At 40.2% G+C, this 15,289-nt stretch overlaps 2 long non-coding RNA genes across 2 annotated transcripts; one reads left to right on the top strand and one right to left on the bottom strand.

Moving 5' to 3' along the window:
• Window positions 1–1,507: 1,507 nt before the first annotated feature.
• On the top strand, window positions 1,508–6,523 carry LOC117654989 (uncharacterized). Its single transcript, XR_015734347.1, has 3 exons — window positions 1,508–1,550; window positions 2,305–2,357; window positions 5,992–6,523. It is a non-coding gene; the product is annotated as an uncharacterized LOC117654989 (long non-coding RNA).
• A 5,478-nt stretch (window positions 6,524–12,001) lies between these two features.
• LOC132710153 (uncharacterized) lies at window positions 12,002–15,260 on the bottom strand. Its single transcript, XR_009620900.1, has 2 exons — window positions 15,226–15,260; window positions 12,002–12,278 (listed from the first exon to the last, which is right to left on the bottom strand). It is a non-coding gene; the product is annotated as an uncharacterized LOC132710153 (long non-coding RNA).
• Window positions 15,261–15,289: the final 29 nt, after the last annotated feature.

Genomic DNA, 15,289 nt, shown 5'->3' with positions numbered 1-15,289 from the left:
GATGAGAGAATTCAAGCAAAATGGCTCAAAAAGCATTGAATAAATATTGTTAGACCACAGGATCAAAACCATTTACCTTTAAGATCTCAGTCAGTCATGAAGCTCTGAGTAACCTGAAGAGTACTCATTATCTCGACTGTGTTAGAACAACATGGTAACAGCCATGTATATTTATGTTAAAAAGAATAGTTAGGGACAACTGTGGTACAGAACTGGAAATATTGAAAGGAAATGCCTTCTGCTGGGCAATTTTGGGGATAATGAAAGAGCAACATATATATTGGTATTACTGCATTTTTACTTCAGGAAGGGATTTGTAACTTTTATTTTGTTTTAAGCAAAAAAAAAAAAAGGCAATCTAAATGAAATAACTTTGTTGTTTTGCCCTTTCATTTGATTAATGAAAGGGAGAAGTGACATTTGTTGTAATTATTGTTTTTGTTTTAATATTAATATCCCACAGATCATGGTCCTCAATTATTGTCAATCAACCTAAAATTAGACTAAACTAAATTTCAGTGAATGATTTTATTTTCTTGGTCACCAAAGGGCATTTTCTCCCCCAACCTTTTCAGGACACATTTTTAATACCTTGGATCTCTAATAGAGAAGATGGTATATTAGTAAGATCTCCACATGAAAGAGGAGTTTATATTTCAAATATAACCGTTTTCTCAGTGGTAGTCATCATTAGTCGTTCTTACAATTGATTAAGTATTAGCAATACTGGTGATTGAAGTACTACTTTTATTATTGAACTCTTGTCAGTCTTATTTCCCCTCCCAGCCTCAAAGTGATTTACAATGGGCCTCAGACTTGTTCAAAAAATAAAACTTTTTCTTAGAAACTCATTAGACAAAACAATCACCCAGCCTCAGCCTCCAGTCTCTTCCCTTCCCTAGACCTCTTTCTTCCTCTTACCTCGTTGGCGGTACGTGGCCTCAACGCCCATTACTGCCACCCAAAGAGAGACCAGAGGAAGCAGCGGGCATCCAGAGAGCTGTAAAACGAGGTGGAGCAGGCAAACCCACACACGGCGGGATGGGAAAGTAGACTGGCTTTCGATTCATCCCATTCGAACTTCTCCCGCGCTGTTTCCTTTCGGACAGAAGGAAGCTTGGCTAAAAGGGTCTTCTGGCGCGCCGTGTCCCTGCAGGCCAGTTACCCTGGAAAGAAAGGGAAAACGGCGACAGAGCAGAAAGAATAAAAGCAGCAGCAATAGCAGCAGCAGAATTAGGAGGGAGCAGCAGGTTAGCCGCAGCGGAGCCTCTTTACGTGCCCCCCTAACTCCATCTGTCCAAGTTGGCAGAACCTGATGGAAAAATCTCTAGCGAGCGGGCGGGATCAGCAACTCGTGGAAGCGCAGAGCCCTTTGGGTTAACTCGAAGTGCTGCTGCTTGATTCCATGGCATACATTTGCCAAGTCTTCTCCAGGATGCCTTCATTTCCAGCACAGGGGTGCTAGAAGCGACCATCCATGAAAAATGAGTAGAAATGAAGTGTTTCCCAGACCGGCTAGGAGGAGAATCGTGGTAACTACAATACTAGAAGTGAGTTGGATGTTCTATTAGGACTAGGGACATAAACATGATTCATTTCCCTTTCTACTAAGAAAGCTATGGGATGTGCAGTTTGGGATCCTGGTGTGCTTCCATGCCAAACCTCATCTCCCAAGACTATTGCTCTGGACATAACAGAGAAAGTCCCAGGATATCTGCAACCCCTAGAAAGAAAAGGAGGAAGTAACCAAATTAATATCAGTTATACAAAATAAACTTTCTCCCAGGATTAATTGTTTTCCCCAACTATCCTCCAGATCCACCCAACTTCTCTGTCCCCCAGTATCTGTCCTGGATCAGCCTCTCCTTCAGAAAGTCATGCAGCCTTTAACCTAGTGGTGGGATTCAGCCAGTTCGCACCACTTTGGGAAAACCGGTTGTTAACTTTCTGAGCAGTTTGGCAAACTGGTTGTTGGAAGAAATCATTAGGGCAGAAAACTGGTTGTTAAATTACTTGAATCCCACCACTGCTTTAACCCCATTTAAAAAGCCCTAAATGTGGTGATTAGGCAAACCTAATGGGATGTTTTGAGTTCCTTGGGTGTTTTATTGTAATAATTATTTTCAAATTAAGATGAACTAAGAATAAAACAGCATTCCTCTTGGCTAAGTAAAATACTGATTGCTGTTTCAGAGTAACTTGCCAGCAAGCACTGAGATATAGTTTTCTTCTAAATAACTTTGGCATTAGTCTATATATTCAGCATTCCTAATACTTAAGTAATTCTCTCCTTCCTTTTTTCAGAAGGAAGACAGATTGGATGGATAGGAACAATGAAGTTTTATTTGCATACAAAGGTAACATTTAGCATATTTTTATTCTTTTACGCTGAGCCTCATTTCACCAGCTGTGAAACATTCTGTTTTGTAAGAAACTATAAACAACATATGTGAGCTATTGTATGCATGTTTATCCAGAGACAAGCACAACAATGTTGTTTTGATTCTTCAAGATAAATATATATAAATATGTAAGTTAATATTCCCTCAGGCATGTTGATGTACAGGTAGCTCTTGTTATAAAGCACTGAAAAAAGGATCTTACAACTGTTGCAATGTCCCTGTGCACACTTGATTGTAATTTGGGAATTTGGCAACCAGCACATATTTATGATAGTTATAGTATCCGAGGATCATCCCAGGTTCATGTGATTTCCATTTCAGATCTCCCCAACTGACTTCCGAGAAGTAAAGTCAAGTTAAATGAAGTTGAATTAATTTAAGAACTGCATGATTCACTTAACGACCAACTTTACTTTAAAATCATGAAAAGTAGAATTTGTCTCCAAATTGCCCACCTTTGCTTTTCAGTTAGTCTCATTCTGAATATTTAAAACCTGGAATCACGATTAGTAGGAGCTGCAAGGTGTTTTGCTATTTCATCAGATTGTCCTGCAAAGCATTGCTCAGCTGTTAGGATCTTTCTGAACCATTAACTTAAAACATGTGTGCAAAATCTGTGGCAAATATAGAATTTTCAAATCCCCCTCCCTAACCTCGGTCAATGGTAAGGAGAAAAATGCAACTGTTGGGGGGGGGGAAGGAAAAAGAAAGGATCCCATTTTGAAAACAGTCATGTTTTTTATTAGATAAGGCACATGCAAGTCTTCAGATAATAACCCTTTTTTGGGGGGGGGGAAATTAATCTTCAAAGTAATCAGTTCCTATATACACATCTCTTAGTAATCTGTCAATCATTGTTACATTTTTGCAAAAAAAAAAGTTTTTTATTTATTAGATTTGTATTGCTGGCCAGCTTAAATAACTCTGAGCAGCTCACAACCCAGAATTAGTTCTTAATTTGGTCCCTTAGAAGGTCATGGTGCACTCCCACCTCAAGAGCCAACATTGGACCCTGTGGTAGATAATGTTAATCTAGTCTCAAGTGATATGCTTTGATCCTAAGCTGACCAGGTGGTAAAGATTTTGTGCCAGTGCATGGAAATTGTGCAAGTTTTGTATCACAGCGTCAGCAAAGAAAAACCTGCTAGACAAAATATGGGCATGATGATGCTGGGTAGGGGAACAGGAAAGATTCCTTGGTCAAAATGAAGAAACAATGGGAAGTACAGGAGAAGGTGGGTACAGGATGGTTGGTGCATAGCAATTGAAGCAGAGCTTTACAACTCTGCTTATAAGGTACTATGAAAGTTGTCTGGAGAAATGGCAGCAGATAGGAGGCAGGGGAAGCAAAAAAACAGCGGGGAAGATGGAGGAAGAACATGTATGTGCACAGTAGCAGACTAAAGGCTGACATAATCTGATTCAGACTTCTGTAATCAGAAACCCTTAATGTGTGAAAAAGCACTGAGGGAAGAGCTCTAGACTTTGTCAGGAATGTGCTAAGGTCAAAAACATAGCCAGAGTCAAGAGCAAAAATACACAAAGTCATTTGCCAAGGTTGCTTCCAACAATGGAAGGCAGTTTTTGCACAGTTTAAATCTTCTTCCCAAGGATACATAGCTGAGACTTACTTGAGTCATTAGCCTTACTTTCAGAGACAGCATCATGCTGTTTGCTTATGAGGTGCTTACTTTTAGCAGGGTGCAGGATTCATGGGCTAAAGGAATTTTGCCCTGCTTCGTGGCAACCATGTTGGCTAAAGAAGAATCAATACTGGCTGAGGAGAGATGTGAGTGTTTGTGATTGTGAACACCATTTGTTCAGTGCTGTTGTAAATTCAACTGGGGGCTGAACAAGTGGTTGTTAAGTAAGGGTTACTTGCATTCTTTCATCTTGTGCTGTTTTTTTTGGGGGGGGGTTGTATTATCCTTTGTTTTAACAATTGACAACCATCCAGAATTGTTAGGTGGCATATACTGTATATTTAACAAAAAAATAATAAATTATTATTATACAGTTAGGTTGAGAAATCAGTACAATGGATATTATTTAACACTGTAAAATTCAGAGTTCATCTTTTAGTTCAGTAAGCACTCATTGCATCCTAGGTATTATTCCTAAGTACTCTTAGTTTTTAGAGAAAATTCAGTCTTTTTTTTTTATGCCCATGAAAGACATAACAGGATATGATCCTGGTAAATTATATAGCAATTTATGGATCAGTTTTATGGTAAAAAAAAATAGAAAACATGGTAAAAATCTGAGAAAATTTGAAAACTTTCTGATAATAGGTTAAAATTTTATTCCTAGAAGTTTTACAATGAAATTGAAAAGTCCCTGTTGGAAACTATTAGATAAACTAATCTAATGCCAGGAATTTTGACTGTACTTCTTGCTCATTGAAAACTGAGGAGGTTTTTTTTTTATCATTTTTATCTTAACATTAAATGCTGTTAGACTTCTGTATATGAATTGTGAGAATTTAAAGAAGTCCCCTGGGCAATTATGAAACCCCCTCCTCCTTTTCTTCATTACAGTTAAGTGATGGAATCTGAATACTTTATTTTTTACTGACAGCAAAGTAGTCATACAATGTAATATACATCAGTGCTATACTATCAGGCATAATAATTTATTGCTAAATAGTCTTCTCAGAGGATCTACAGCTCTGCAGTTTTTGCACAAGGGAACAATTTGGTATCTTCCCCTAATGGACATATATAGTATAAGGAAGCTATAGAATATACTTTTTATTTTGTCTGCTTTTATGTTTGTTTGAGATTAACTGTTAAAATCTCAAAATAGTTTCTTTGCAACCTGGCAGGTTACTCATAGCTTTTATAGAGAAGAGAATGAACCTTTTTAAGACAACTGAGTTGCTTCTTATTTTTGGTGGATTGTTAGATGAAAAAATAATCTCCAAAGAGAAAACTACTCAAAAATCTAGAGAAGTAAAGAATTAATGGGTTTTCTAAATCTATGGATAAAAGATGAATACTTCAGGAATTCTATTAGGGACTCTAAGAGATTGTGATCTCTAGAGATTGTGATCTTTGATGTAATATTATTTGATGTAATCCTAGTATGCTTTATGTGCAAAAAGCTGTAGTCTGGTTCACAGAAGGATTGTTTTTAATAATAATAATAATAATAATAATAATAATAATAATAATAATATCAAAAAACAACCTGTATGAAGTTGTATTTTTATACCAAAGATCTCCAAAGTCACCGCTGCAGTTAACCTCATAAAAACATAAGATATGATGAAAACTTAAAAGCAGAGACAAAATAAAATGGACATGTCAAGTATTTGGAAGCCATTGGCACATGTGTCATATAGACACCAGTGGAGGCAGAGAGTGTCTCCACCCCTATGTGGAAAGGAGGGGCTTACCCTGAGTATAAAACCCCCTCCAACCTTTTCCACCTTGCTCTCTCCATCACTCTCTTTTCATGTTCGTTCCTCATGAGACTTGATCTCTGTTGTACATAGTTAATATGATTTATCATATGAATAAATATGTTTAAGACATTTATTTATGCATCTGCCTCTGAACTCTCCTATGCTCCTGGGTGTTTTCTACAGATCCCAATTCCACAGAATGGTAGCAGAGGAAAGGGTGGCAGAACTCCAGTCCAGGAGCTGTTGAAAAGGCAAGATGCCCTCCAAAATAATCTGTGAGAGAAGCTACCCTGTTGTGACCAGAGGCCTTCAATGGAGGAGAACTTCACATCAGCCCCAGTCTGAATCGCATATGGAAAACATCAAAGGGGATTTCCATCCAGCTACAACCTGGTAGCCAGAGGCCACCCAGATGCCGCAAGAGTTCCCAGGGGCTGAGGCAAGCGATGCTGGAGAAGGCTTCTTCAGCACTGACGACGAGGGGGCAGAAGGACAAGATGAAAGCCTGGAGAGGCAAGTGGCTGAGATGTCAGAAGAGGAGTGCCGAGCAGCGCTTGCCTCCCTCCTTAAGACAAGGGCAGCAGCCAGAAAGAGGCCTGTGGAGGCAGGACCACAGATGCCTGCCATCCCGGTAAGGACTCCCCTGCCTGATCTCTCCAAGATGGCGACTGCCGCCAGAGACACTCTCCCCTCACACAGTTTCCTGCCAAACAAAATGGCCACCAGCTCCCTTCTGGAGCCAACTTCCCCCAAGATGGCGGCTCCCCTGGGCACTTTGCCAGAACCACGAGCCAGGCCTACCCCAGCTCCATGGTCCAGGCCTACAATGCCAGCCAGTCAGTTCAGCATTCCAGTGGCCCAGAGGACCACTCCAAACCTACAAGCCCCTTGCCAGGCCACGCCTACCACGGCAAGCATCAAAGAAACCATAGAGACCCTGATCACTGCCCTGGAAATTAGGGAGCAACCAGCCACCAGCCACCCCAAGGTCCCAGATCCACCTCATCTGATGTGCCTCCAATCTCCTGAAAGATCTCCAGGCCTTCTTCTAGCTACTCCAAGGTTTCCCTGCCACACAGCTGATTTTCGGGCCTATGCTGAGGCTTCAGCCAGGCCTGACTTCAGAACCCAGAGAGGGAGATCAGAGCTCCAACAAGAAAAGGCTTTAGAGCGTGCTCCATTTCCTGCATGTGCCCAGTTACTTAAACTACAGAAAGACTACAAGAAGGAGCCAGACCTAAGCAGTCGATTCCAGGCTTAGGGATCCCAATGCCATTCACAACAGGCTCTTTTCAGCCCTTTGAACAATTCCCCATGCAGTTTAATGGTAATAGTTTTGTAACTTTGCCAAATAATTTTGAAAAATTACATTTAAGTGGTCAGAATTTTAAAAAATGGTGTAAAGAGATTCAGATAATTCTCTTAAGAGAAAATACCCTGGACATGATCAAAAGACCATCTCCTTTACCTTGGAGCCCTGAAATCGAGTTCCTGCATAAAAGAGCTTACACAACCCTGTTAAGTTCTATAGACACAGCTCTATATGCCAGTCTTTCAGATGGTCTCACAGCTCAGGAAGTTTGGACTGCCCTATATAATTTGTTCCATAGTGACAATATGGCTGCAACCAGCAGATTGTCAAGAATTTTTCACAATTATAAACTCAAACCTGGTGACAAGATGGGGGAACATTTGGCAATGCTTAAAGACATGAGGAATGAGCTTATACAGAGGGGGGAGCCTGTTCCTGAATCCACTTTAATTAGTGTAATGTTGAACTCCCTAGACAAATCCTGGAGTCCCTTCATTATTTCTCTAGAAGGGGTTTCTAGGGAACAAAGAAATATAGAATACTTTTCTGGTCGCTTTATTGAGGAAGATTTAAGGCGCAGAGATGAGGAACAAAAAGAAATGAAGGAGGCATACCACAGGCCTAGGCCTCAGAGGAGGTGCCAGGACACAAGTGAAAGGATTAATACCCTTCCCACCTGCTTTGACTGTGGCATGCAAGGTCACTTTAAAAGGGAGTACCCTCACTCTAGGGCCAACACGGCTGGACATAAGCATAATAAAAATAAAAGAGGCCGTGGAAGAGGGGGAGGTGGTCATAAAGGATACCAATTCTGTAGTGTCACAGGTGACAATCCCACCTCCCAGGTACAGGATGCTGAGGGGCTGTGGCTTCTTGATTCAGGTGCATCAACGCATATAGCGAACAAGAAGCAACCATTTAAGGTTTTACACCCACTCAAGTCCTCAGTAAAAGTTGCCACTGGGGACAAGGCAGAGGTAACTGGGGAAGGCGTGATCAATGTGCCTGGTATAGGAGATGTTACTGGGGCACTGTATGTTCCCTCAATCAAGAACAACCTTTTAAGTATTTTAAAATTGACTGAGGATAAAAATGTAAAACTGGTATTTGAGAAGGGTGGAGGTTATATTTTTGAAAGTGGGGATGTTGTTGGCGATATTGTAAAAATCAACAATTTGCCTTATTTTTCCCCAAAAGCAAAGGTCAAAAGGCACAAGACACCTAATAAGAGGGCACAGGGGGTAGCGCCCAGATAGAGCAGAAAGCTCCTGTGCCAGCCCTCAGGTTCTCCAAACTCAAGGATGCTGGCCCTAATCCCAATGAAGCTCCTAAACCGGTTCCTAGGACATCCAAAGCCATTAAGGCTGAGCCCATTAAGATCACAACTCTTCAGCCAACTCTGAGAAACTCTAAGGTGACCATTAATCCAGTGCCTACTGTCATTACTGCACAGACCAAGACTGGTAATGATAAGATACATAAAGTTGACAAAGTGTGCATGGGTAAACCTTTACATTTGGATTGTGCACATATATTACACCGCAGGCTTGGCCATGCCAGCTTCCCGGTTATTAGGAAAATGCAAGATTTTTCTGATGGCCTTAAGATAAAGAATTGTAATACCTATTTAGAATGTGCCATCTGTAAGGCAGCAAAATCAAATACTGCTGCTATACCTAAGGTCTCTTCCCGACATGCAAGGTACCCTTATTAGTTGGTACACATGGATTTGGTTGGTCCTTTTAGACCCTTCCTTGGCAAGGGGCGTTATTTTTTAATGGTAGTCAATGATTACTCTCGTTATGGCCATGTATTTATTTTAAAGGACAAAACTGAAGTCTTTACCAACTTCAAATATCTTTACAATCAGATCCAAACGCAACACAAGGTGTGCATCGCTCAGGTGCAGAGCGATAGGGGAACTGAGTTTACATCCAGGACTTTTGAAAAGTGGATGAAGGAGAGAGGTATCCTCCATTTTAAATCATTGCCTCAAATGCCTTTGGAGAATGGCATTGTAGAAAGGAGAAATGGCGTGCTGCAGAATATCATGAATTGCTTATTTGCAGATGCCGACATGAGCCAAGGTTTTTGGGCACAAGCGGTCAAAATGGCTAATTATCTAGTCAACAGGACATGGAGTAGTGCCATTAACCAAACACCATACTTCCTGGTCCATGAAAGGAAACCTAGCCTCTTACACCTGAGAATTTTTGGTTCCTATGCCTGGGTCCATATTCCCAAGCACCTCAGAAGAAAGGGGGGCAAGGCATCGAGGAGGCTCAGATTTATAGGTTATGCAACTGGCAGCAAGGCCTCTAGATTTGTAGACAAAAATAACCTTGTCATTGTCTCAAGTGATCTAAGGCACCCTGTTATTAAGCTAGTTATTAAGATCAGCTGCCTGCAGTTACTGCAGGTTCGAATCTCGCCAAGGCTCAAGGTTGACTCAGCCTTCCATCCTTTCTAAGGTAGGTAAATTGAGGACTCAGTTGTGGGGGCAATAAGCTGACTTTGTATAAATATACAAAAGGATGAAGGCTATTGCTGAGCACATTGTAAGCCGCCCTGAGTCTCCGGAGAAGGGCGGCATATAAATCAAATAAAAAAAAAAAAAAAGATCAGCTTCCTTTGAGGAGCGGTCAAATTGGTCAAGAATTCATTCCAATGAACCTTGTTATTCCCCTATTAGAAATGACACTGAACTACCAGCACCACCTAAAGAGGATGAACCAACATACTCCAAACTACAGACCAGCGAAGATCCAGATGGTGATGAATCCCTACCTGACTCTGACAATTTGGACAAGCAATCCCTGGGTGACTTCACATTTCCTGCCTCACCAAAATGTCCATATCTTCGCAGCGCCCGGGACAGAGGCCCGCCTCATTTCGATTGGAAAGATGCATCCGGCAGCTCCAATTCTGACACCGATGCTCCGGATGACAGTGATGATGGTGAGTGGCAATTCCCCAGACGGTCAAAACGCTCCAATAAAGGGGTGCCACCCAAAAGGTTGGACATTGGCTGTGTGGCCTCGGTCAACAGCGTTACCATGGCCCCTAAAACATACACAGATGTCCTCCAGCTTCCCGAGGAAGAACAGCGCAGGTGGAGGGTAATGGAGTGAGAAATGGACAGTCACAAAAAACTGAAATTCTTCATCCCCATGGAAGTCCCCAAACAGAGGAAGGCAATTGGCACCCGTTGGGTCTACAAGGTCAAGCCAATGCCCAATAACAAACTCCTTTATAAGGCCCGGCTAGTAGCACAAGGCTACGCACAGCGCTACTTACAGGACTTTGATGAAACCTACTCACCCACCGTGAGAGCAGAAAGTGTGAGGGCTGCTTTGGTCACCGCAGCAGCACATGGGGAACACATTTTTCAATTCGACATGCAAACTGCTTATTTACACGCACATTTAAAACAAAAAATTTATGTCAGAGGTGCCCCCAGATTCCAGCAGCAGGAAGGCCACACCTGGCTTCTGAAGAAAAGTTTGTACAGCCTCAAACAATCAGGCAGAATGTGGTACAAATGCCTGACTACAACACTCAAATCACTGGGTTTCCATCCATCTCCAGCTGATAAATGTACCTTCACAAGGGATACCAAAGGGGGGGTTGGAGAAAGTCCTAGTGTATGTCGATGACCTTTTATATATAGGGCCTGACAAGGGGGGATGTAATGTATTTGCCAAGACTCTACAAAAAAGGTTCACTCTAAAGTCTTTAGGATATGTGGACAAGTACCTAGGCATACAAATTGTCACTACACCAAAAGGTTTTGCTGTCTCCCAAAAGGAGAAGATAGAGGAACTTTTGGTGAAATGTAAAATGGAAGATAGCAAGCCAACTGCTATCCCAATGCAGACCGACTATTATGGTTTGGCACACAAGCCCAGAGTTCCAAAATAATACTCTATTTAGGTCAGTGGTCGGCTCATTATTATATATAAGTAATTGGAGCCGTCCAGACATTGCCCTGGCCGTGAACCTGCTATCCAGACAAGTGGAACATCCTACCCAGTTCCACTGGTTGGCCATTAAAAAGTTATTAAGGTATCTCAAGACCACAGCAGATTATGTGCTTCGCTTGGAACCTGAGAATAGAGACAAGGCCCAATTAGAATGCTTTGTGGATGAGGACTGGGCCGGAGATACCAAGACACATAGGAGTACTTCGGGCTTCTTGGTACTGTTAAATGGGGCACCCATCCATTGGCATGTGGGGCAACAGAAATTTGTTTCATGCTCCACCGCTGAGGTCGAATTTGCATGCCTATCAGAGGCAGGGAACGATCTGGTATGGTTTGATGCCTTAATCTCTAGCATCTGGACATCATCGACTTTGCCCATCCAAATTATAGAAGACAACACCGGGGCCATAGGCATTGCCAAAGCCTATGCGGTGGGGAAAAGGTCCAGACATATTGATATCTGTTATCAAAATGTTAGACAACTAGTAGAGATGGGTTTTATATCTTTAACACAGTGTCAGACCAAACATCAAACAGCAAACACCAATTAGAATTTTCACAAAACCTCTACCAGCGAATAGGCACAAAGATCTGTGTAGGAAGTTATGTCTCACACAGTAAAATCTGTTGTGCATTGCATTAGTGTGTTTGCATGCCATTGGCTCGCAAGGAGGGGAACTGTCAAGTATTTGCAAGCCATTGGCACATGTGTCATATAGACACCAGTGGAGGCAGAGAGTGTCTCCACCTCTATGTGGAAAGAAGGGGCTTACCCTGAGTATAAAACCCCCTCCAACCTTTTCCACCTTGCTCTATCCATCTCTCTCTTTTCATGTTCGTTCCTCATGAAACTTGATCTCTGTTGTACATAGTTAATATGATTTATCATATGAATAAATACGTTTAAGACATTTATTTATGCACCTGCCTCTGAACTCTTCTATGCTCTTGGGTGTTTTCTATGATCCCAATTCCACAGGACATTCCCAATAAAACAGTAGGAACAATAATGACCATTTGTTCTCCAAATGCTCTCTATGATATCTCAGTCTTTCATAGTTTCAGAGGGCAAAATGGTTGTGCTGATTCAATTTCTAGAAGGAGGCTGTTCAATAACATGGGGGTGCAACTGGAAATCACTGGTTGTGAGCTCTTGCTTTCTTCACTTCACAAACCTAAAAAAAAACATTTAAATATGTATATGGCATGGGTATGGTAGATAAAAAGTACATTGGTGCTAATCTCTCTATGGTTTTATAACTGAAAACCAGTACTTTGAATTATACCCAGAAACCTAATGGTAGGTAGTCCAACAACTCTCAAATAGATATGATATGAGTCTAGCAACTTTGACTTGCTAATATTTTAGCCACTGCATTTTGTAGTGATTTCCGACTCTGATGTTGAGTGGTAACCCAAGCACATGAATGAGTGGCTAGGGCTGCAAGTAGTGCTGTAACTAGTATACCAGTTGTAACTGCACAAAGTCCTCCAGCTATGGCCTCTACCTGCTTATCTAACACAAGAGCTTGTGTACATGCCATACAAGCAGAACCATAAAAATAGCTCTGAAGGCTTTTGCGTTATATTACTAGGACTCTGATTCAGATTCTAAGCAAGTGTTTGAGAACCAGTAACATTGACTGGCCACCATTCTGTGGATCCAACCTCTATTTATGATACAATGTCAGTATCAAGCCAAATAATACCAGGAAAGGAAATCCCGCCTCATCAGGATGTTTTGATATCTTATATGTATTCTGTACAAATTGGAAATAAACTAAACATTTCTGGTATGGCCCAATCATTCAGTCCTTGCATATGTGCAGTGTTATTGCATGTAAAGAATACGTTCTTGAGTTATCACTAAATTATTACACTAATCCGGCATCATAAAAACATTTAAGGCCAGAAAGGAGTATTATAGTCTGAGTCAAATACAAAGAATTCCCTCCATGCTTGATTTCAATTGGTTACATTTCTCTTAAAGCTGGGATGCATATTTGCATCAATGCAGTAATTAAAGAGATGCTGATTTAAAAATGTATTAAGGCAGAATCTAATTCTAAATCAACTCTACCCCGCCCCCCCAAAGATTACAATCAATCAGATTCCAATTCTCTGCAGAACCCTGGCTTTATAGCATTGCAAACTATGATTCTTATTTTCTTTGAGGTTTGCAATCCTACAAGATATTATTTTATACTCTCTTATTAGATATGTTAATTTTGGCCCAAGGGCTAATCAATAAAGTAAAGTAAGATATGTTAATTTAAAATCATGTGAATAATAACAGTTTTAATAACTCAACATGGGTAGCTTGTAAGGGTTAAGCATAATGCATATGAGACTAAACATATAAACATATGTTTAGAAATCTTCGTATTTGCCTGGAAGAACAAAGTAAGAGAATTTATTTGGTCTAACAAACTTGGAAAACAAAAGTTTACTTGTCTTTGAGTGGTAGTATTTATTTCTTTGTAATGTTTCTCAAAAAAGTTATCAAACATCATAAAAAGGTAGATAATATAGAACAGATAGAAAGAATGAAGCAACAAGCTATTAGAAATCTTAATACTCCTCCTTCTAAAATATGGTGAAATAAAAATTGTCCTAAAGCAACTGTCTAAAAAATAAAGAAAAAAAAACCAATACCTTTGTAATGGATGTGCTTTTCAGAATTATAGAAGGGTACAAAGTAATCAGCAGAATTTGAATAGTTTAAACCAGTCAGACAAATAATTACTATTGGAGCCTTTTAAAAAATTTATTGTCTTCTTTCTAGGTTTAGAAGACAGTTAAATGTATTCTTATATGTGATTGTGATTTGTTAATTGGGTTTTATATTATCTTTTTGTTTAATTTGGAGTCTTTTTTTAACTTTTACATTACTCAAAGTCATAGATTATGAATTTGGGCACTTATCTTTCTTAATTTATCCCTTTCTTAACTTACATTAACTGAATGTATTTAATGCTGAGAAATATACCAGTAGCATAGCTCCACATGCAATAAATATGAGCGCTTGAAAGCTACTCAGTTTGCTGTGGGCATTGGGATGATAAAAAAAAATAGAAGAGCATATTTGATTACTGTGCAACCTTTAATTTACAGTATACAATGATAAATTAAGTAATTAACTTTTTTTTTTAAATCTATCTGTGACACCTTAAGCAGCTGATTCAATCTGCCTAATGGTAAAGTCAGTACTGCTCCACTGATATGTGATCTGATGGCTTTGTTTTTGTCTCCTAATTTAGCAGTCCGATTAATTCCAGGTAAGTATCTCCATGTCACTAAGTTGGCAATTTATTATAATTTGAGTAGCATTTTTATGAGGAACTGATAAAACACTATTAAAATACACACCATGGTTTAATATCATCACTTCTCTGTAGACTTAACTACTCAAAATGTGGGTCCAGATCATGGGGAGAAGGAGAAAGAAAGTGGGAGGAAAGGAAGGGAAGGAGGGGGAGGAAGGGAGGGAGTGTGCAGAGGCTAGCATAAGCTGAAGTTTGGCCATAGCCAGCAGGATGACTTCGAGATACTTTTTCTCTCTCAGCCAGAATCACCTCACAGATTGTTGTTGTGGGAAAATAGGAGGAGGAGGAATTATCAGGCATGTTTGCTGCCTTTAGTTACTTATACAGAGTAAAAAGGCAGGGGGAAAAAATCTAACAAATAAATAAAATGTCATCTCTAACTATCTCCTCTTCCAGGACTCCTTTGACTTATTTAGTTCTAAACATTAAGACCACCACCCATTTTAACCTTGAATCCAGTCCTGAATAAACCAGGAAGTAAATCAGCCTTCCATTTGGAACCAGATGTTCATGTGGAAATGTGGCATTCCACTGTGCTATAACTTTTTTTCTGTGATAAGATTTTTGTTTCCCAAAAAGATCCAGAAGCTTTGATTTATCTATGTCTTATCTTATTTTACAGCCTTACTGTAGCCAAGCAAAAATCAAAATGAGTGAAGCAAACATTCAAGCCTAACAATCCAAGAAATATTGGATAAGTGCTTAAGAGACTTGAATTACAGTATGTTGTACTCTACGGTGTTTTTATGTCAAACAAGTGATTATCATGTTGGACTCAAATTGGGTTTCATCTCACCCACTGAGGCCATATCTGGAGATGGACATGATGCTACCTGCAGGACCACATGAAATTTTAGTGT

Source organism: Pantherophis guttatus, chromosome 4, assembly GCF_059756535.1.
Source record: "Pantherophis guttatus breed Tessera chromosome 4, ASM5975653v1, whole genome shotgun sequence".
Classification (NCBI taxonomy): domain Eukaryota; kingdom Metazoa; phylum Chordata; class Lepidosauria; order Squamata; family Colubridae; genus Pantherophis; species Pantherophis guttatus.
Note: the sequence above shows the minus strand (reverse complement) of the source record. Positions and strands in the feature narration are given on the sequence as shown.